This window comes from Sapajus apella, unplaced genomic scaffold (genome assembly GCF_009761245.1).
Source record: "Sapajus apella isolate SASKATOON/1434 unplaced genomic scaffold, GSC_monkey_1.0 scaffold103, whole genome shotgun sequence".
In the NCBI taxonomy this organism is placed as follows: domain Eukaryota; kingdom Metazoa; phylum Chordata; class Mammalia; order Primates; family Cebidae; genus Sapajus; species Sapajus apella.
The window spans coordinates 6,505,233-6,526,385 of NW_022437043.1; the positions used below are offsets into that span (position 1 = coordinate 6,505,233).

General features: G+C 43.0%; 1 non-coding gene across 1 annotated transcript; it reads left to right on the forward strand.

Annotated features, from left to right (window-relative positions):
- Positions 1-16,572: 16,572 nt before the first annotated feature.
- On the forward strand, positions 16,573-16,679 carry LOC116536811. Its single transcript, XR_004262802.1, has one exon. It is a non-coding gene; the product is annotated as a U6 spliceosomal RNA (small nuclear RNA).
- The last annotated feature ends 4,474 nt before the right edge of the window (positions 16,680-21,153 follow it).

Below are 21,153 nucleotides of genomic sequence, written 5' to 3' on the forward strand. Positions count from 1 at the left end.
CTCGACTATCTTTTTCCATTTCTTTATTTTCAGTTTGTGAAGCGTGTTTCTTGTAGGTAACAGATCATTGGGTCTTATTTTCTATCCATTCAGCCACTCTGTGTCTTTTGATTGGAGAGTTTAGTTCATTTACATTCAATGTTACTATTGTTAAGTAGGGATCTACTCCTGCCTATTCATTATTTATTTACTAATTATTTTGTGGTTTTCTCTTTCTTCTTTCCTTCACATCTTTCTTTCAGCAAAGGTAATTTTCTCTGGTGATATGATTTAATGTGTTGCTTTTTTGTGTGTGTATATCTGTTGTATGCTTTCTTATTTCAGGTTACCATGAGGTTTGCAAATACTGTTATAACCCATTGTTTTAAATGGATGACAACTTAACACTGATTGCATTAAAAACATGCAAAAAGAAAACTAATATGAACTCTACACTTGAGCTTTTTTCCCCTACTTTTTAAACTTTTTGTTGTTTCTCTTTATGTCTTACTGTCCTGTTAATGTCTTGAAAAGTTGTTGTAGTTATTACTTTTGATTGGTTCATTTAGTGTTTCTACTTACAATATGAGCAGTTTATGCACCATGATTACAGTGTTATAATATTCTATGTTTTTCTATATGTTTACTATTATCAGTGAGTTTTGTACCTTTAGATGATTTCTTCTTGTTCATTAACATTCTTTTCTTTCAGATTAAAGAACTCCCTTTAGCATTTCTTGTAGGCACAATCCTGGTGTTGTGAAATTCCTCAGCTTTTGTTTGTCTAAGAAGGTCTTTATTTTTCTTTCATACTTGAAGGATATTTTTGCTGGATATACTATTCTAGGGTAAAAGTTTTTTCCTTCAGAACTTTAAATATGTTATGCCATTCTCTTTCAGCCTATAAGATTTCCACTGAAAAAGTCTGCTGCCAGATGTACTGGAGCTCCATTATATGTTATTTGTTTCTTTTCTCCTGCTGCTTTTAGATACCTTTTTTAAAATCCTTGACCTTTGGGAGTTTTATTATTAAATGCCTTGAGGTAGTCTTCTTTGGGTTAAATCTGCTTGGTGTTCTATAACCTTCTTGTACTTGAATGTTGATATCTTTCTCTAGGTTTGGGAAGTTCTCTGATATTCCTTTGAATATGCTTTCTACCCCATCTCTTTCTCTGTCTCTTCCTTAAGGACAGTAACTGTTAGATCTGCCCTCTTGAGGCTGTTTTCTAGATCTCTTAGGTGTGACTCATTCTTTTAATTCTTTTGTCTCCCCTGACTGTGTATTTTGAAATAGACTATCTTCTATCTTCAAGCTCACTAATACTTTCTTCTGCTTTATCAATTCTGCTGTTAAGAAATGCCGATGCATTCTTCGGTATATCAATTGCATTTTTCAACTCTAGAATTTCTCCTTGATGTTTTTAATTATTTCAAACCCTTTGTTAAATTTATCTGATAGAATTCTGAATTCCTTTTGTGTTATCTTGAATTTCTTTGAGTTTTCGCAAAACAGCTATTTTAAATTCTCTGAGAGGTCACATATTTCTGTTTCGCCAGGATTGGTCCCTAGCACTTTATTTAGTTCACTTGGTGAGGTCATGTTTTCCTTTGTGGTCTTGACGCTTGTTGAAGTTTGTCAGTGTCTGGGCATTGAAGAGGTAGATATTTATTGTAGTCTTCACAATCTGGGCTTATTTGTGTCCATTCTTCTTGAGAACGCTTTCCAAGTTTTCAGAGGGACTTGGGCCCCAAGCCTAATAACACTGTGGGTTTGTCAGACTCATAGAGATACCACTTTGGTGGTGTTAGATAAAATCCAGAAGAATTCCCTAGATTACCAGGCAGAGTTACTTGTTCTTTTGCTTTACTATCTCCCAAACAAATGGAATCTCTCTTTTTGTGCTGAGCCACCTGTACTTGGGGTGTGGTGATGCAAGCGCCCCTGTGACCACCACCACTGGGACTGCACTGGGTCAGATTTGAAGCCAACACAGCACTGGGTCTTACCCAAGGCCTGCTGTAACCACCACCTGGTTACCACCTATGTTTACTCAAGGCCCTAGGGCTCTATGATCAGCAGATGGTGAAGCCAGTCAAGATTTTTGTTCTTTCCTTCAGGGTGGTGAGCTCCCCCTGGCCCTGGGTGGGTCCACATATGCTATCTGAGAGCCAAGGATTAGAGTAAAAAATATTAGAAATTTACTTGATGTTCTATTCTATTGTGTCTAAGCTGGCACTTAAACCACAATACAAAGTCCTTCCCACTCTTCCCTCCTCCTTCCACAGGCAGAGGAACCTCTCCCTGTGGCTACCAACACCATTAGCCCATGGTGGTTTCTGTCACACTATGCTGATGTGCACCTAAAGCCCAAGGGCCAAGGGCTCTTCAGTAGGCTTTTGGTGAGTTCTGTCAGGCCTGAGACTTACTTTCAGGGTAGTGGGCTCCCCTCTGGCCCAGGACAAGATCTGGAAATGCTGTCCAAGAGCCTAGGTCTGGATGCAGGGACCCCAAGAGACTGCTTGTTGCTCTACTCCAATGTGGCTGAGCTGCTAACTAAGGTGCAAGACAAAGTCCCTCTGCTTTTCTCAAGTGGGAGTCTTTTATCAGTCACCACAACAATGAATATACTGGGTCACACCAAAAGCCAGCATGTCTCAGAGTCTCATCCAAGGCCCATTGTGTACTACCTGGGTATCGCTGCTGGTTATTCAGGACCTAAAAACTCTTTAGACAGCAGGTGATGAATCCTGCCAGGGCTGGGTCCTTCTCTTCAAGGCAGCAGGTTCCTTTCTGGCTCAGGGTGTGTCTAGAAATGTCATCCAGAAGCTAGGGCCTAGAATGGGGACCTCACAACTCTGCCTAGTGCCTTATCTTACTGTGGCTGAGCTGATATCCAAGAGGTAAGACAAAGTCCTCTTTACCCTTTGCTCTCCTCTCCTCAAGCCAAAGGGATGAGTCATTTTTGTTGCTGTGAGCTGCACTTCCTGGGGTTGGAGGAGAGATGGCACAAGCATTCCCTTAGCTGCCCTGGCTGGTGTTTCTCTAGGTCACATGCCACCCTAGTCCACTGGCTCTAAGCCCAGCCTAGCAATAGGAGTTGCTTCGGAATTGCAGTCCTTGTGTCCTAGACTGCCTTTCAAGTCCACCTAGAACCCCAGAGTACTTTGACCAACGGTAGTGAGGTTTGCCAAGAAACTAATGTCTTGACCACTGAGGTGGACAATTCCCCTCTGGCTAGGGCTGGCCCAAAGGCTTCCTCCATTCATAGGTGCTGGCTGAGCCCAGCATGGCTTTTCTGTCCACTGTGACAGGGTAGCACTGAGTTCAATGTGAAGTCTCCCACTTGCTGTACTCTCCCCCAAAAAGTTCACAGATTCTCCCTTCACACTGGATGACTGCTGCTGGAAGATAGAGGAGAGGTGGTGTCAGGGATTCAAGACTGTCTAGCCTACCTTCTTGAATGCCTCTTACAGAAATATGAAGTTAAAGCCAGGTACTGTGATTGGTCACCTGATTTTTGGTTCTTGTGATGGTACATTTCTTTGTGCAGATAGTTGTTAAATTTTGGTGTTCCTGTCAGGGGAAGGGATAAATAGTGGAGGCTTCTATTCTACCATATTGTTATACTCTCCTAGATGAGACTTTTTGTTTTGTTTTGTTTTAATTTTTGAGACAGAGTCTCACTCCGTTGTCCAGGCTGAAGTACAGTGGCACGAACTCAGCTCACTCTGCCTCCCAGGTTCAAGTGATTCTCATGCCTCAGCCTCCCAAGTAGCTGGGATTACAGGCACCTGCCACCATGCCTGGCTAATTTTTGTATTTTGAGTAGAGATGGGGTTTCACCATGTTGGCCAGGCTGGTCTCGAACTCCTGACCTCAAGTGATCCGACCACTTCGGCCTCCCAAGGTGGTGGGATTATAGGAGTGAGCTACCATTCCTGGCCCTAGATGAGTTTTTAATTAGTCTTATTCCACCACCTCCTCCTTCTTTTACAACAAATATGTCTCTTCTTCCTCCGCCTCTTCCTCCTCTTCCTCCTTCTTTTTCCTCTTCCTCCTCCTCCTTCCTCCTCCTCCTTCTTCCTCCTTCTTTCCTCCTCCTCCTTCTCTCTTCTCCTCCTCCTTCCCCTTCTTCTCTTCCTCCTCCTCCCCCTCCTGCTGGACAAAATGGTGAAAATAAAATTTTGCTTCACTTTGTGAAATCTGGTTCTTTTTCCACTCTATCCAGTATGTCCCCACTTCCAGTCTAATTCTCCTCATAGTTTCAAAGATTCAGCTTCAACTCTTAAGCACATCTGGTTTATAATCCCAGTCACAGATGCATCATCTCTCAGGTATTGTGGTACCTCCAAGCTTTAACAACTGCTTCTACTACTCATTGCTATTGGCTAAAAGAAGTGGACACAGTTCCGTGAGGTAATCTCCATTTGTCTATGGATAAGATAGAACATGGTTTGTGCTGGTGGAGGAAAGGGGGTCGATTGCTTTGTCTTTGCATGGGAGAGATTATACTCTCCATTATGATGAAGTGATTCATATGTCCTGGGTAAGTAGCATGTTTATAGAGGGATGCAGAATGGCGAACATCTGGCATTCCTGCCAGCAGCCTCCATGATGGCTATTCCCTTGGAGGACATGACAAGTCTGTTACAGCATTCTTTCTAGCTTATCCCTAATGCAACCCCAGAATGTTGACTCAGGATTCCTGGGCACAATGCTTTATTCTAGCACCTCAAAGTATGAGCTTAGCATCAGTCAGGAGCTTATTAGACATGCAAATTCTCAGGCCTCACCCTAAATTTACTGAATTCAAATTTGGCCTCACTTTCAGGAACTCTTTACAAGCTATGACAGATAATTACCTAAACATAACCCAATCACCCACTGCATCATTTCACTGAGTGGTTTGTGGTCAGTTTGCATTAAATCACCTGGGATATTTATTACAGAAGTTGATTCGTAGGTTCCTCCTGAGAATCTAGGATGATGCCAGGAATCTATATTTTTGACAAATGCCCTGGAGTATTCTTAAATGTACACTGATGTGGTGGGGTTCAAAGTAAATATGGCTGTTTCTCTGGAATGCAACACACATTTTAACACACAAGGGAGACAGGGTGGGGTGAGGCAGTGGTTTCCCTAGGTGTATGTTGAAAAAACTCTTGGGGCTGGGTGCGGTGGCTCATGCCTGTAATCCCACCTCGGGAAGCCGAGGTGGGCAGATGACTTAAGGTCAGGAGTTTGAGACCAGCCTGGCCAACATGGTGACACCCCGTCTCTACTAAAAATACAAAAAGTAGCCAGGCACAGTGGCATGTGCCTGTAAACTTTGGAGGCTGAGGCAGGAGAATGGCTTGAACCTGGGAGACCAGAGGTTGAAGTGAGCTGAGGTGGTGGCACTGTAGTCCAGCCTAGGTGACAGAGTGAGACTCTGTCAAAAAGAAAAAAGGAAAGAAAGAAAGAGGGAGAGAGAAAAGAAAGAAAAGAAAAGAAAAGAAAAAAACGGTTTTGGACTCTCTGAGGTCAGGCCAAGGCATAAATTATGTAGTGTATGAATGTGGAAAACACAGGCTGTGGAGTCATACACCATTTACTAGGTGAATGTAATTTTGCTGAGCTGTAGCTATAATGTCATGATAATTATTATTCTTGGCCTGTTATAGGGAGGATTCTGGTAAGTTTCTGGTGCATAGTAGGAACTCAAGTTTTTGTGTCCATTGATGTGTACTACTATTTCCGTTTATTCATCATTTTGAATACATAATCAATAACAAAAATAAATAATAGCTAATATTAATTGAGTGTTAATTATATACTAGGCACTACATGAAGCATTTAATATATATTATCTCATTTATTCTTTACAAAAACTCACCAGGTTGGTATTATTATTCTCTTTGACAGATAAAAGGAATTGAGACGTGGGGAGCAGCCAAATGCTCCTAAGGTTGCTAAGCCTAGACTCTTTCAAGCATACGTGGCACCATGCTAGCTTGGTGAAGGTTGAAATGATGTAAGAGACAAGGTCTTGGGAAAAAATGTTTTTATAATCTTGGAGGCAAGCAAGCCTATGCAAACAAATAACCAAGATGAAGAAATACTCAGAACTTCCAAGGGGTACACATGGAATGTCACAGACTTTCATTGGAAGAAGAGGCCACTTTCAAGTTCAATGGTCAGGGCAGATTTCATGAAGAAAGTGCTTTTTAAATGTAACATTGAAAGATATATAGAGTTCTGGTAGAAAGGGATTGAATGAGTTACCACATGGAAAGTATAAATCTCTTAAATAGGATCTGGCATAGAGGAAATGCTTAGTATTTTAATGTATCTCTACTATTCTAGGTATTATAATGTATCTCTATTATTGCTATTACTATTATTCTCATTACTCCTGTGTGTGTGTGTGTGTGTGTGTGTGTGTGTGTGTGTGTATTGTAACAGGTTTTAATGTGTATTGTGAAGGCATCTACAGAAGCCACTTGGTGGATACAAATTCACTGACCTCATCTCACCCACAGTTCATTTCTCTCTCCATGAGTTCTTTCTGAGAAACTTCATCAAAGATCATATTCCAGATATGAACCCTCCCCTGACATACTACTCTAGTCTCCATCTGAAATGATTGTGAAAATTGTGTGTGATGTGGTTTTTTGTGAACTCATCTACACATCATGATGTTTAGGTGGGTACTTCCTTCACAGCCTCCCCTGGGGTTGTGGGCAGGTGTCACATGGCTGTCATGGGTGCTTTGTGGTGACCTCATTGCAGGGAATTTCTTCTGCATCTCATAGCATCTGTTCCTCTGTTCATCTTGTCCTCAGATGTTTGGATCCATCTTCCCTCAAGCCAATGAAATGTCTCAAATAATCCAGGACACGTGGGCTTTGGAGCCTGCAAACCTCATCTCAAAGACTGGAGTCCTAAAGTCCTGGTTGTGTGACTGTCTTAGTCCATTTTTTGTTGCTGTTGCTTATAACAGAATACCTGAAACTGGGTAATTTATAAAGAAAAGGAATATATTTCTTACAGTTTTGGAGGCTAAGTTCAAGGTTGAGGGGGAACATCTGGTTAGGATGGTCTTGCTGGTGGGGATTCTCTGAAAGTCCCCAGGTGATGCAGGGGGACATAGCAAAGGGGCTGAGTGTGCTAGTTCAGATGTCTCCTCCTCCTCCTCCTCCTCCTCCTCCTTGTCCTCCCCTCCTCCTCCTCCTTCTTCTTCTCTCCTCCTTCTCCTTCTCCTTCTTCTTCTTCTTCTTCTTCTTCTTCTTTTCTTCTTCTTCTCCTCCTCTTCTCCTCCTCCTCCTCCTCCTCCTCTCCTCCTCCTCCTCCTCCTCCTCCTTCTTCTTCGTCTTCGTCTTCATCTTCGTCTTCTTCTTCTTTTTCTTCTTCTTCTTCTTCCTTCCTCCTCTTCTTCCTCTTCTCCTCCTCCTCCTCCTCATCTTCTTCTTCCCCTTCTTTTTTGGATGGAGTTTTGCTCTTTTTGCCCGAGCTGGAGTGCAATGGTGTGATCTCGGCTCACCACAACCTCTGCCTCCCAGGTTCAAGTGATTCTCCTGTCTCAGCCTCCTGAGTAGCTGGGATTGCAGGCATATGCCACCACACCCAGCTAATTTTGTATTTTTAGTAGAGACAGGGTTTCTCCATGTTGGTTAGGCTGGTCTTGAACTCCAGACCTCAGGTGATCTGCCTACCTCAGTCTCCCAAAGTGCTGCAATTACAGTTGTGAGCCACCACGCCTGGCTTCTTCCTCTTATTATAGGGCCACCAGTCCCACTCCCATAGTAACCCATTACTCCATTAATCCATGACAGCAAAGCCCTCATGACCCAATTACCTCTCAAAGGCCCCACCTCATGGCATTACCACACTGGGGATTAAACTTTTACATGAATTTTAGAGGGGACAAATACTCAAACCATAGTAGTGACCTTGGGCAAGTCACCTGTCCTCTCTGAGTCTCATTCAAATGCCTATGTTGGAGGATATCTGTGCATCTTGGCAATGCGTGTTGATATGGTTTGGTTCTGTGTCCCCACACAAATTTCATCTTGAATTATGATCCCCACGTGTGAATTAAGGCCAACTGGAAGTGATTGGATCATGGGGGCAGTTTCCCCCATGCTATTCTCTTGATAATGAACACTCTCATGAGATTCGATGGTTTTGAAAGTGACCATTTTTCCCTGTGCTCTCACTTCTCCCTCTTGCTACCTTGGGAATAAGGTGTCTGCTTCCCCTTCCACCATGATTGTAAGTTTCCTGAGGCCTCTCCAGCTATACAGAATTGTGAGTCAACAAATCGCTTTCGTTTATAAGTTACCCAGGCTCAGGAAAGTTCTTTATAGTAGTATGAAAACAGACTAATACATATGTATAGCTCTGGCTCCCAGCCATCCTTCAACAAAAATTTTCTGAGTACCTGCTATATGCCCAAGTGCTGCTGTAAGTGCTAGGGTTACAATGAGAACAAAACCAACAAAGTCCCTAACCTCATCAGAGTTGATCAGTAAATATGTAACACATCACAGTGTAGCAAGTGCTACATGTAAAAATAAGGCAGGATCAGGGGAAAGACTATTCTGGTGGTGGAGGGATTATATTTATGGTGAGTGGGGAAGGCCTCACTGCCAGGGGTCATTTGAGCAGAGAACAGAGAGAAATGCTGATAGAGATATAAACCCTCTGACCTTAGGGTTTATAGCCTGGATGCTTCCCCTGCCTGGGACGCTCTATCCATAGATAGCCACATGGCTGACTCCCTTATCTCCTTTGGGTCTCTCTCTTCCATATCTTCTTCATGGTGAGGTCTTCTCTGACAACTTCTTTGGAAAATAGTTGAGCATCACAATCAGTCTCTGCCTCCTCACCCCATTTAATTTATCTCCATAGTACTCATTACCACCTGGCATATATTTATTATATGTTAATTTAATGTCTGCTTCTAGAACAGGTTGGCAAACCACAGCCCACTGTCTGTTTTATTTTTATTTTTTTTCTGAGAAGGAGTTTTGCTCTGTCACCCAGGCTGGAATGCAGTGGCGTGATGTCAGCTCACTGCAACCTCTGCCTCCTGGGTTCAGGCGATTCTTGTGCCTCACCCACCTGAGCACTGTCATGCCTGGCTAATTTTTGTATTTTTAGTAAGACAGGGCTTTGCTGTGTTGACCAGGCTGGTCTTGAACTCCTGACCTCAAGTGATGTAGCTGCCTCAGCCTCCCAAAGTGTTGGGATTACAGGTGTAAGCCACCATGACCGGCCCCACTGTCTGATTGTGTAAATAAAGTTATATTAGAATACAGCCACACTCACCCCTTTGTGTATTTGTGTATGGTGCCTTTCACAATACAACAGCAGATTTGACTGGTTGCGAAAGAGACAGTGTGGTCCTCATAGCTTAAACTATTTGCTATTTGGTCCTTCAAAGAAAAAAAACTTTGCAGACTCCTCTTCTACAATGTAAGCCCTGTGGAAGCAGGAATTTTGTTTTGTTTATTGTTGTATCCCCAGGTCCTAGTACAGTGCTTAGCATGTAGTAGCTTCTCAATAAATATTAGTTTACTGAATGAGTGAATGAACGTAGGAGAAGAGTAATGAGAATAACCAGAAAACCAGGCCAATCTTGAGTCTTGAATGCTGTGCTAAAGGGCTTGGCTTCCCTGGTGGTCGGGGAAAAGGGGGTGTCCAGTGAAGAGGAGGGTGAAGGAAACTCTCTGGGCTCTGTCAGTGAAGAAGTTAAACAGCTATTTCTACCACGAGATTACTATTATTCATGTTGCTATTATTCATGCATTACTACGATGCATGTCCAACGTGGATGTTGGAGACATCGTGTGTAAGTGTGGGCATATGGGCACCATTTTTGAATACCTGGTACCATTACCCAAAGCGGAATAGAGGTTGCGTAAGGGAGGACCCCTAGGGTCACAACATGCAGTGGGTGATTCATGCTTCCGCCACCAACCACCTGTGGAATCTGGAGAATTTAATGAACTTCCCAAACCTCAGTATCCTTGCCTTCAAAATGGGATATTAACACATCTACACTCATAGAGATTTTTATGGATTTAAGGAGTTAGCTAATGTAAAGTGTTCGGATCAGTGTCTGACACTCAGTCAACTGTTAATGAATATTAGTGATTCTTCACGATTAACAACTCTCCATGATGTCCCCCCATGTGTGTATTATTATAACAGTGTATAATGTCACATGGTAAAGAATTTAACCTTATTCAAAGAGAGGTCTGTCCTTTGCCCTCAGATTCTGGTTGGTAATCTGTAAGCCCTTGAGCTGTCATGCTTGATAGGAATGTCTTTATTTGCTTAGGGGCCCTGGGCCAGCCAGATTGAAACAATGTGATTTAGGGTAGGGGCTTTGAGCCAAACCAACAATGTGATTTAAGAGAGGGAACTTGGTGCAGCCAGATGGTAACTATGTGATATATAGTGGGGACTCTGAGCCACACCAACAATGGTGTGTAGGATGGGGGCTTTGGGTCATGCAGTTTTACTTCCTGAGGGCTGGAAACTGAGATCAGCCACGTGGGCAGTAAATGTCCCTACATGATGGAGCCACAATAAAGACTCTGGACACCAAGGCTTGGGTGAGCTTCCCTGGCTGGCAACACTCCATGCATATCAATGCCAGCAGTGTAGTGTTGTCCTAACTGTGGGAAGAGGCCAACTGGAAGGTCTGTGTTTCCCCCCCACTGCCACCCCTGCCTGTATCCTCCCCTGTTTGTCTCTTCCCTTGACTTATTTAAATTTTAACCTTATTTTTTCCATGTAATGAACTGTGTATAACAGCTTTCAGTGAGTTCTGCAAATCCTTCTAGCAAATTATCAAAACTGAGGGTGGTTTTGAGAATCCTTTGTATTTACAATTGCTGTCAGTAGTAAGAGTGGGTTTGTGTGAACTGTTCTTTCTAACTTTGGAGTTGGCTTTTTGCAAATGTGCAGAATGTGGGCTTCCATGTACACCTGGTCCCTTCCTGGCCTGACTCCCCGAGAGGTGAACTGTCCCAACACATCCTCCTCAGGGGACCTGTACCCTCTTCAGTTTCTTCTGTCACTGAGGTTGATGAGGAGACAAGACCACTACATCAGCATCCCAGGTATACCATTTTCTAGGGACTACAGGACTGGGTGTTTCTGACCCAAATGGGAACCTGGGAGGGAAGAAGACATGCAATTCCCTTCTTTCTTCCCCAGACCTTTGTGGTGAATGCCCTGTCCTCACACTGAAGCCTTATACTGGGGCCACAGAAATAGACAGATAGGGCCTAGTCTATCGCTGATGGGCATTTGGGTTGGTTCCATGTCTTTGCTATTGTGAAGAGTGCTACAATGAACATACATGTGCATGTATCTTTATAACAGAATGATTTCTATTCCTTTGGGTATATACCCAATAATAGGATTGCTGAGTCAAATGGCATTTCTGGTTCTAGATCCTTGAATTGGCACACTGTCTTTCACAATGGTTGAACTAATCTACATTCCCACCAACAATGTAAAAGCATTCCTATTTCTCCACAGCTTTACCAGCATCTGTTGTTTCTTGACTTTTTATTTATTTATTTTGAGTGGGAGTTTCGCTTTTGTTGCCCAGGCTGGAGTGCAGTGGCACAATCTTGGCTCACTGCAACCGCTGCCTCCCAGGTTTAAATGATTCTCTTGCCTCAGCCTCCCAAGTAGCTAGGATTACAGGTGCCCACCACCACACCACGCTAATTTTTTCTATTTTTAGTAGAGACGGGGTTTCATCATGTTGACCAGGCTGGTCTCGAACTTTTGACCTCAGGTGATCCACCAGCCTCTGTCTCCCAAAGTGCTAGGATTACAGGCGTGAGCCACCACACTTGGCCGTTTCTTGACTTTTTAATAATCGTCATTCTGACCGTCATGAGATGGTATCTTATTGCAGTTTTGATTTGCTTTTCTCTAATAATCAGTGATGTTGAGCTTTTTTTCATGTTTGTTGGCTGTATAAATGTCTTCTTTGGAGACGTGTCTGTTCATATCTTTTGCCCACCTTCTGATGGGGTTATTTGTATTTTTCTTATAAATTTGTTTAAGTTTTTTGTAAATTCTGGAGATTAGACCTTTGTCACATGGGTAGACTGCAAAAATTTTCTCCTATTGTGTAGGTTGCCTGTTCACTCTGATGATAGTTTCTTTTTGTGTGCAAAAGGTCTTTAGTTTAATTAGATCCCATTTGTCAATTTTAGCTTCTGTTGTAATTGCTTTTGGCGATTTCATCATAAAATCTTTGCCCGTGCTTACATCCTGAATGGTATTAAAGAAAATGTGGTACATATGCAGCCACTAAAAGGAATGAGAACATGTCCTTTGCAGGGACATGGATGGAACTGGAAGCCAGCATCCTCAGCAAACTAACACAGGAACAGAAAATCACACACCGCATGTTCTCACTCATAAGTGGGAGTTGAACAATGAGAACACATGGGCACAGGGTGGGGAACAACATACACTGGGGCCTGTGGCAGGGGGAGGGGAGGGAGAGTATCAGGACAAACAGCGAATGCATGTGGGGCTTAAAACCTAGGTGACAGATGGATAGGTACATTAAACCACCATGGCACATGTATACCTATATAGCAAACCTGCATATTTTGCACATGTATCCCGGAACAAAGTTAAAAAAGAAAGGGAAAAAACAGATGGGGCAGACTCCAAGGGGAATGAGGTTCACATCCCATGGGAAAAGAAAACGTATCAATGCATAATAATGATTATAACAATAATATTACACATTAATAAAATATGTTGATCCTCTCATTCTTGTGCACACAGCTCTGTGCACATGTAGGTTTCTTTAGGACACATTCTTATCACTGTCATTGCTCCATCAAGGGAGTCATTCATTCAGCAAACACCTAATGAGTGCCTGTTGTGTGCTGGGCACTATTCTAGGAAGTTGGGAGATGTCGTGGGCATGCGTTCCCTGAGTTCTTTGCAGTTTTTTTCAGAACATAATAAGCTCTCTGAACTGCTTGAGGGTCTCTGTCCAGAGTTTGTAGCCTGTAAGATGTTATGGGCTCTGTGCCCTTATGAGGACTTTGAATTCTGTGGCAGGGTCTATATCCCAGGGAGTGAGGTCCCTGAGCTGTTTGGGTAATTTTTGCCCAGAATATGAATTCTCTGGTACATTGGGACATCTGTGTCTCAGCGTGTGAGGTCTGACTTGTTTGTGGCTCTGTGTGTCCAGGATATGAAGGCTTTGAACTTTATGGGGGTCTCTGTCTGCAATATGAGGTCTCTGAGCTCTTTACGGAGGGGGTGGTCTGTGTCTAGGATGTGAGGTCTTTGAATTGTTTGGGGATCTTATTTTTATCCAGTGAATGAGGTCTCTGAGATTTGGGTGGCTATTTTTTCAGAGTGTGAGATTTTAAAACAGGTTGGGATTTTTTTTTTCTAGTGTGTAAGGTCTGAGTTCTTTGAGTGTCTGTGGATGTAATGTTTCTGAGTTGCTTGGGCGTCTGCATCCCAAGGTGTGAGATTTGCGTTCCTGGGGAGTTTGTATCACAGTGTCTCTGGGCTCTTGGTAGGTCTGTGTTCACATCATGAGGTGTCTGTATATTTAGGGGTCTGTATCCTGGATTTGAGGTCTCCCAGCTACTTGGTGTGATCTATGCAGAATTGGAGGTCTCTGGACTCTGGGGTCTCTGAACTCAGAGTGTGACTTTTCTGAGATGTTTAAGGATCTGTGCCAATGTGTGATATCTGTTAGCTATTTGGAGTCTTTGTTTTTTGAGGGTCCTGAACTGGTTGGCTGTTTTGCAGGGTGTGAGGTCTCTGGCTGTTTGGGAAGTTGCATTCTTGATGTATATAGTTTTGGGTCTGTGTCTAAGATGTGTCTGTCTGCAGGTCTCTGAGCTGTTTCTGTGTCTGTTCTCAGGTTGTCAGGTCTCTGAGGTATCTGGGGAGTCTGCAATCAAAATATGATGTTTCTGAACACTTTGGGTATCTGTGCTTGAGAAAGTGAATCTCCTGAGCCATTTGGAGGTCTCTGTTTATCATATAAGGTCTCTCAGCTGTGTAGCCATCTTTGTCCAGAGTATGAGATCCTGAGCAATTTGGGGGTCCCTGTCCAAGATGTGAATTGTTTCAGCAGTTTGAGGGTCTTCATCTCAGATTGTGAGGTCTGTAAGTTGATTTTTTCATATTTAATGTCTGTCTGTTGTTTGGGGATTGGTGCCCAGGGATGAGGTCTCTGAATTCTTTGGAGTTCTGTGTTTCAAGGTATGAGTCTGAAGTATTTCAAAGTCTGTGTTGGGGCTATGAAGTCTAAACTTTTTGAGGGTCTGTATTTCAAGTTGTTTGAATCTGTGGTATTTAGGGTTTTGTATTCTGGGTGTGAGGTCTCTGAATTAATTAAGGGTCTGGGTTTCAAGGTGTGAGTCTGAAGTACTTTTAGTCTGTGTTTAGGGTATAAGGCCTCTGAAATCTTTGAAGATCTTTGTCCCAAGGTTTTAGTCTGTTGTATTCGGGGTCCAACTTCAGGATTTGGGGTTTTAAATGCTTGAATGATCTGTGGTCTAAGGTCTGAGGTAAGTGTTCAGGGTGTTCTGAAATCTCTGAGTGTGTTTCTTGGGGTTTGAATATGGGAAAGCTGGGTGTCTTTGAGAGTGTGAAGTCTCTGAACTTGTAGAGGGTTGCTGACAAGGTTTGGATTGGAGGTATTTGAGGGTCTGTGTTCAGGATGTGAGGTCTCTGAGCTTTTAGAGGGTCTTTGTCTTAAGGTTTTAGTGTTAGTTATTTGGGCCTCTGCTTATGATGTGAGATCTTTGAATTTTTAGAAGGTGTATGTCCCAAGGATGGAGTCTGAGGTGTTTGGGCATGTGTTCAGTAGAGTTCTAAGTCTGGGTTGAAGGGTATTTGGGGCCCGAGTTCAGGGTATGAGAAACATGCTCTTTAAGGGTCTGTATTCCAAGTTTTGAGTTTGAAGTATTTGAAGGTTTATGTTCAGAGTGTCAGGTCTGAACTCATGGAAGGTCTGTGTTCCAAGGTTTTAGTTTAAGGCATCTGGGGATCTTTGATCAGGTTGTGAGTTCTCAGGAATCATTGAGAGTTCGCAATCCAAGGTTTGAGTCTGAGATATGTCAGTGTCTCTGTTCAGGATATAAAGTCTCTGAACTCTTTGAGGGTGTGTGTCTCTTTTTTTTTTTTGTCTAAGTTTTTGGAGGACTGTGTTCAGGGTGTGCAGTCTCTAAACTCTCTGAGGATCTGTGCCCTAATGTTGGAATCAGGTATTCAGGGGTCAATATCTAATGGTGTGAATCTCTGAAAACATTGAAGGTCTGTGTTTTGATGTTTAAGTCTGACATATTTGGAGGCTCATATTCAAGTGTGAGGTCTCTGGAACTTTAGGGAGTTACCAAGATATTATGAGTCAGTCATTTGGCAGCAGTGTACAGGGTATGAGTTATCTGAACTTTTGGTTTCTGTATCCAAATACTTGGTTCTGAGGTATTTGGGCATCTGTAGTCAGGGTGTGAGATCTCTGAACTTTTAGAGTGTCTATGTACCAAGTTTTTATTGTGAGTTATTTGGAGTCTGTATTCAGGGCAGGAAGTCTGAATTTTTAAAATCTCTGTCCCAAGATTTCAGTCTGATGTTTCTGGGGATCTGAATTCAGAATTTGGGGTTTCGACTATTTGAGGGTCTTTGTTCCAATTTTTCAGTCCAAAGTGTCTGGGAGTCCACGTTTAGGGTTTGTTGTGTTTGAAGGCATTGAGGTCTGTGTCCTAAGCTTTGAATCTGAGGTATGTTAGTCTGTTTTCACACTGCTGATAAAGACATACCTGAGACTGGAAGAAAAAGAGGTTTAGTAGACTTACGGTTCCACACGGCTGGGAAGGCCTCACAATCATGGAGGAAAGCAAGGAGGAGAAAGTCACGTCTTACGTGCATGGCAACAGGCAAAGATGGAGAGCTTGTGCAGGGAAACTCACATTTTAAAAACCATCAGATCTCATGAGACTCACTCACCATCACAAGAACAGCACAGGAAAGACCTGCCCCCATAATTCAACCATCTCCCACTGAGTTCCTCCCACAACACATCAGAATTATGGGAGCTACAAGATGAGACTTGGGTGGGGACACAGAGCCAAACCATATCATGAGGGATCTGAGGTGAATGTTCAGGATGTGAGGCCTCTGAATTTTAGAGGGTCTTTGTTCTAAAGTTTTAGTGTGAATTACTTAAGGTCTGAGTTGGAGTTTGAGCTCAGTGATTTTCTAAAGGGTATCTGTCCCAAGTTTGGGTTGTGGGTATTTGTGATCTTTGTTCAGGGTATGATGTCTCTGAATCATTGAGGGTCTAATTTTATTAGGTTGAGTCTGAGGACTTGGGGGTCAGTGCTCTGATCAAGAAGCCTCCCAAATTTATTGGGGTCTGTCTTTTAATGTTTGAGTTGGAGGCACTGAGGATCCTCTGAACTATTGAGGGTCTGTGTCACAGAGGATGAGTTTGGAGCATTTGGGGGTCTGTGTTTAGTATGTTAGTTCCCTGAACTCTTGGAGGATCTTGATTTTAATGTTTGAGTTTGAGACATAAGAATGTGGTGCTCGCTTCGGCAGCACATATACTAAAATTGGAACGATACAGAGAAGATTAGCATGGCCCCTGCGCAAGGATGACACGCAAATTCGTGAAGCGTTCCATATTTAAAAAAAAAAAAAAAAAAAAAAGAATGTGTGTGCAGAGTGGTGTGGTCTGTGTACTCACTGAAGTCGGTGCCCCATGGCTTGAAACCTATGTGTTTGGGGGTCAATATTTAGGGTGTCAGGTCTCCGAATTTTTATTATGTTTATGTCTTAATATTTGAGTCTGAGATATTTGCAGGTTCGTATTCAGAGTGCAAGGACTCTGAAATCTTTGAGAGCATGAGTTACAAGGTTTAAGTCTGAGGTATTGGGCAGTCAATGGTCAGGCTATTTTCTCATACCTTTGAGGGCTCATATTTGAATGTTTGCATGTGCCATATTTGGGGATCTATATTCAGGGTATACAATTTCTTTTTTTTTTTTTTTTTTTTTTTGAGACGGAGTTTCACTCATGTTACCCAGGCTGGAGTGCAATGGCGCGATCTCGGCTCACTGCAACCTCCGCCTCCTGGGTTCAGGCAATTCTCCTGCCTCAGCCTCCTGAGTAGCTGGGATTACAGGCACGCGCCACCATGCCCAGCTAATTTTTTGTATTTTTAATAGAGACGGGGTTTCGCCATGTTGACCAGGATGGTCTCGATCTCTTGACCTCGTGATCCACCCGCCTCGGCCTCCCAAAGTGCTGGGATTACAGGCTTGAGCTACCGCGCCCGGCCAGGGTATACAATTTCTGAACTATTGAGGAGCTGTGTCCAGGGTATCTGTCAGTAGTATTTGAGGGTCTTTTCATAATGTTAGGTCTTTGAAGTCTGAGGGATCCAGGTTTTGATGTCTGAGTCTGAGGTCTGGGGCTCTGTATTCAGGGAGTGTGGTTCTTGAACTGTCTGTGTCCTGAACTTTCAACCTGAGCTATCTGAGGATCATTGCTCAGGGTGTGAGGCCTCTAGGCTTTTAGAGTGTGATGGAGGTTTTGTGTGCCAATTTTTGGGTCACTGTTCAGGGTGTGAGATCTCTGAACTTTCTAGAGAGTCTATATTTTAATGTTTTCGTCTGAGTTGTTTGGAGGTCTGTGTTCAGGGATTGCAATCTTTGAACTCTTTGGCAGTTTGTGTCCCAGGATTGAGTTGGAGGTGTTTCAGGGTCTGTGTTTAGGGTTTGAGGTCTAAGATATCTTAGAAGGTCTGAATTCCAAGGTTTGTATCTGAGGGCCTTTGTTCCCATTTTTGTGTCTGAAGTATTTTGGGGTCCATGTTCAACTTGAGTTGTATTTGAACTCATTGAGTTTTGTCTCACAGGGTTTAAATCTGAGTGTCAGTGTTCAGGGTGTGATGTCTCTAAATTTTTAGAGGGCTTTTAGCCCAAATTTTAAGGTCAATTACTTGGGGGTCTAATTTTCGGGTGTGAAGTCCATAATTTTTTTTTTTTTTTTAATTGAGATGGAGTTTCTATCTTGTGGCCCAGGCTGGAGTGCAATGGCACAATCTTGGCCCACTGCAACCTCCATCTCCTGGGTTCAAGTGATTCTCCTGCCTCAGCCTCCTGACTAACTGGGATTACAGGCACCCACCACCATGTCTGGCTAATTTTTGTATTTTTAGTAGAGATGGGGTTTCGCCATGATGGCCAGGCTGGTCTCAAACTCCTGACCTCAAATGATCCACCCACCTCGGCCTCACAAAGTGCTGGGATTACAGGTGTGAACCACCATGCCCAGCTGAAGTTCGTAATTTTTTAAGGGCCTCTGTTTTAAGTTTGGGTCAGTGATTTTTTGCGGTGTGTTTTCACAGTGTTTCATGTCTGAATTATCTGAAGGTCTGTGTCTCAACACCTAAGACCAAGGTAAAGGGGAGTATCTGTACTCGGCATCAGGTCTCTTTACTCTTTGACGGTCTGTGTCAAGGTTTGAATCTGAATTATTTAGGTCTGTGTTCAGAGTTTGAGATCTCTGAGCTTTTTAGGGGGTCAGTGTCCCAATATTTGAGTCTGAGGTATGTGGGTCTATGTTCAGGTTGTCAGGTGGCTGAGCTCATTGGCGGTTTGTGTCCAAGATACAAGTCAGAGCTATTTGGTGACCTATGTTCAGAGTTTGGGTTTTGAAAGTCTGAGTTTCAAGATATGAATCTGAGGAATTTCTGTGTCTGTTCATGAGATGAATTCACTAAACTATTGTGGGTCTGTGTTTTAGGCTTTGATTCTGATATATTTGGGGTGTGTACTTGGGTGTGAGGTCCTTGAACTTTTAGGTGTGATCAAGCTTTTTATGTCAATTTTTTTGGTCAGTGTTTAAGGTGTGAGGCCTCTGAATTTTCTAGAGAGTCTGTATCTTAATACCTTAGTCTGAGGTACTTGGAGGTCTGTGTTCAGGGTTTAAAGTTTCTGAACTCTTTGGTAGTTTGCGTCCCAGTAATTGAGTCTAAGGTATTTTGGGGGTCTTTGTTCAAGATTTAAGGTCCCTGATCTCTTTGAGGGTCTGAGTCTCAAATTGTACCAATTGGTCTCTGTTCCAACTTTTGTGTCTAAACTGTTTGGGTGTCCAGATTCAGGATGTGTTTTGTTTGAATTCATTGAGGTTCTGTGTTCCAATGTTTGAGTCTGAAGATTGTGGGGGGCAGTTTCAGAAAGTTAAGGGTCTCTGAATTTTTTATAGGTCTTTGTTCCAGAGTTTTAGCATAAATTTTGTGTTGTCTGAATTCAGGGTGTGAAGTCTGTGTTTTCTAAAAGGTCTCTTTCCCACTTTTGGGTCAGTGGTATTTGTGGTCTGTGCTTAGGGTGTAAGGTGTCTGCATGCATTCAGAGTTTGTGTTCCAAGGTTTGAATCTAGGTACTTAGTGGCCTGGGCGGTGGGGAGGGGGTGTCTGTATTCAGTTTGTGAGGCCTTTAAAATATTTGAGGGGGTGTACTTTAACGTTTAAGTTGGTTATATTTGGGGATTTTCATTCAGGGTATGAGGTTTCTTAATTATTGCGCCTTTGTGTCCTGTGGTATATGTTTGTGCTGTTTAGGTTTGAGTTTTAGGTATTTTGAGGCCTGTATTCAAAGCATAAGGTCTCTGAACCCCAGTTCCAGGGTGTGAAGTTTCTGGGCTCTTTGGGGTTCTCTAAAGCAGTGTTGATGACATGTTCCTGTTTGTGGGTCTGGTTCCGGGGTGTGTGGACTGGGCACTGTTGTGGACTCTCTAAGGTATGAGTTCTTGGAGCTATTTTAGGATCTGTGTTTAAAGTGTGAGGTTTCTGAACATTTTTTGGATCTTTTTTCAGAATGTTAGGTCTCTGAACTCTGGGAAATCTCAGTTAATGTTTAAGTCTGAAATATCTGGGGATATGTGTTCACAGTGTGAAGCTTCTGAACTCTTTGGCGGTATGTCCCAAGCTATGAGTTTGATATATTTGGGCTCTAGGTTCAGAATTTAATGTCTGTGAACCTTTGGAGGGTCTGCACCTCAATATTTGAGTAATGTGTGGATCTGTGCTCAGGGTGTGAGGTCTGTGAATTCTTTGAGGGTCTGAGTGCCAAGATTTGAATATAATGTAACTGTGTGTCTCTGTTCATGGGGCGAATCTACTGAAGCCTTTGAGAGTCTGCATTCCAAGGTTTTGAGTTAGAAGTGTTCAGTTGTCCTCGTTGAAAGTGCAAGGTCTCTGATTTATTTGAGCTCCCTTGTTTCAAGTTTTGAATATGAGTTTCCTGGTGGGGTTGGGGGTGGTTTGTTTTCAGTCTGTGATGTTTCTAAGCTTTTTGGTGTCTGTGTCCCAAAGTTTGAGTTTTAGGCATTTAGAGGCCTATATTCAGGGCATGAGGTCTCTGAACTCATTGAGGTATGTGTTCCAAAGTTTGATTGTGAGGTGTTTAAGGGACTATACTCATGGTGTGTGTTCTCTGAACTCTTTGAGAATCTGTGGTCAAAATTTTCAATTTGAGGTGTTTGGAGGTCTTTGGTTGTGGCATGAGATCTCTGAAGTCTTTGAGAGTCTGTTTCCCACAGTTCGAGTCTATCATATTTGGGACTAGTATACAGAGTACATCTTCCCTGAAATCGTCCAGAGTCTGTGTTCAGGGTGTGAAGTCTCTTAATTCATTGAGGGTCTATGTTCCAAAGCTGAGAATCTCTTAATTCTTCAAGAGCAGTGTTTTGGCCAGGCACGGTGGCTCACGCCTGTAATCCCAGCACTTTGGGAAGCTGAGGTGGGTGGATCACAAAGTCAGGAGTTCGAGACCAGCCTGGCCAACATAGTGAAACCTCATCTCTACTAAAAATACAAAAAATTAGCTAGCTGTGGTGGCACACGCCTGTAGTCCCAGCTATTCAGGAGGCTGAGGCAGGAGAATTGTTTGAACCCATGAGGCAGAGGCTGTAGTGAGCCAAGATCATGTCACTGTACTCCAGCCTGGGTGACAGAGCAAGACTCCATCTCAAAAAAAAAAAAAAAAAAAAAGCAGTGTTTCAAGATTTCAGTATTAGGGCCTAAGTTCCCATGTTTTATCCCTGATTACTGGGGTGGGAGGGGCGTGGGTCCTTGTTCCAGGGAGTAAGGATGCTG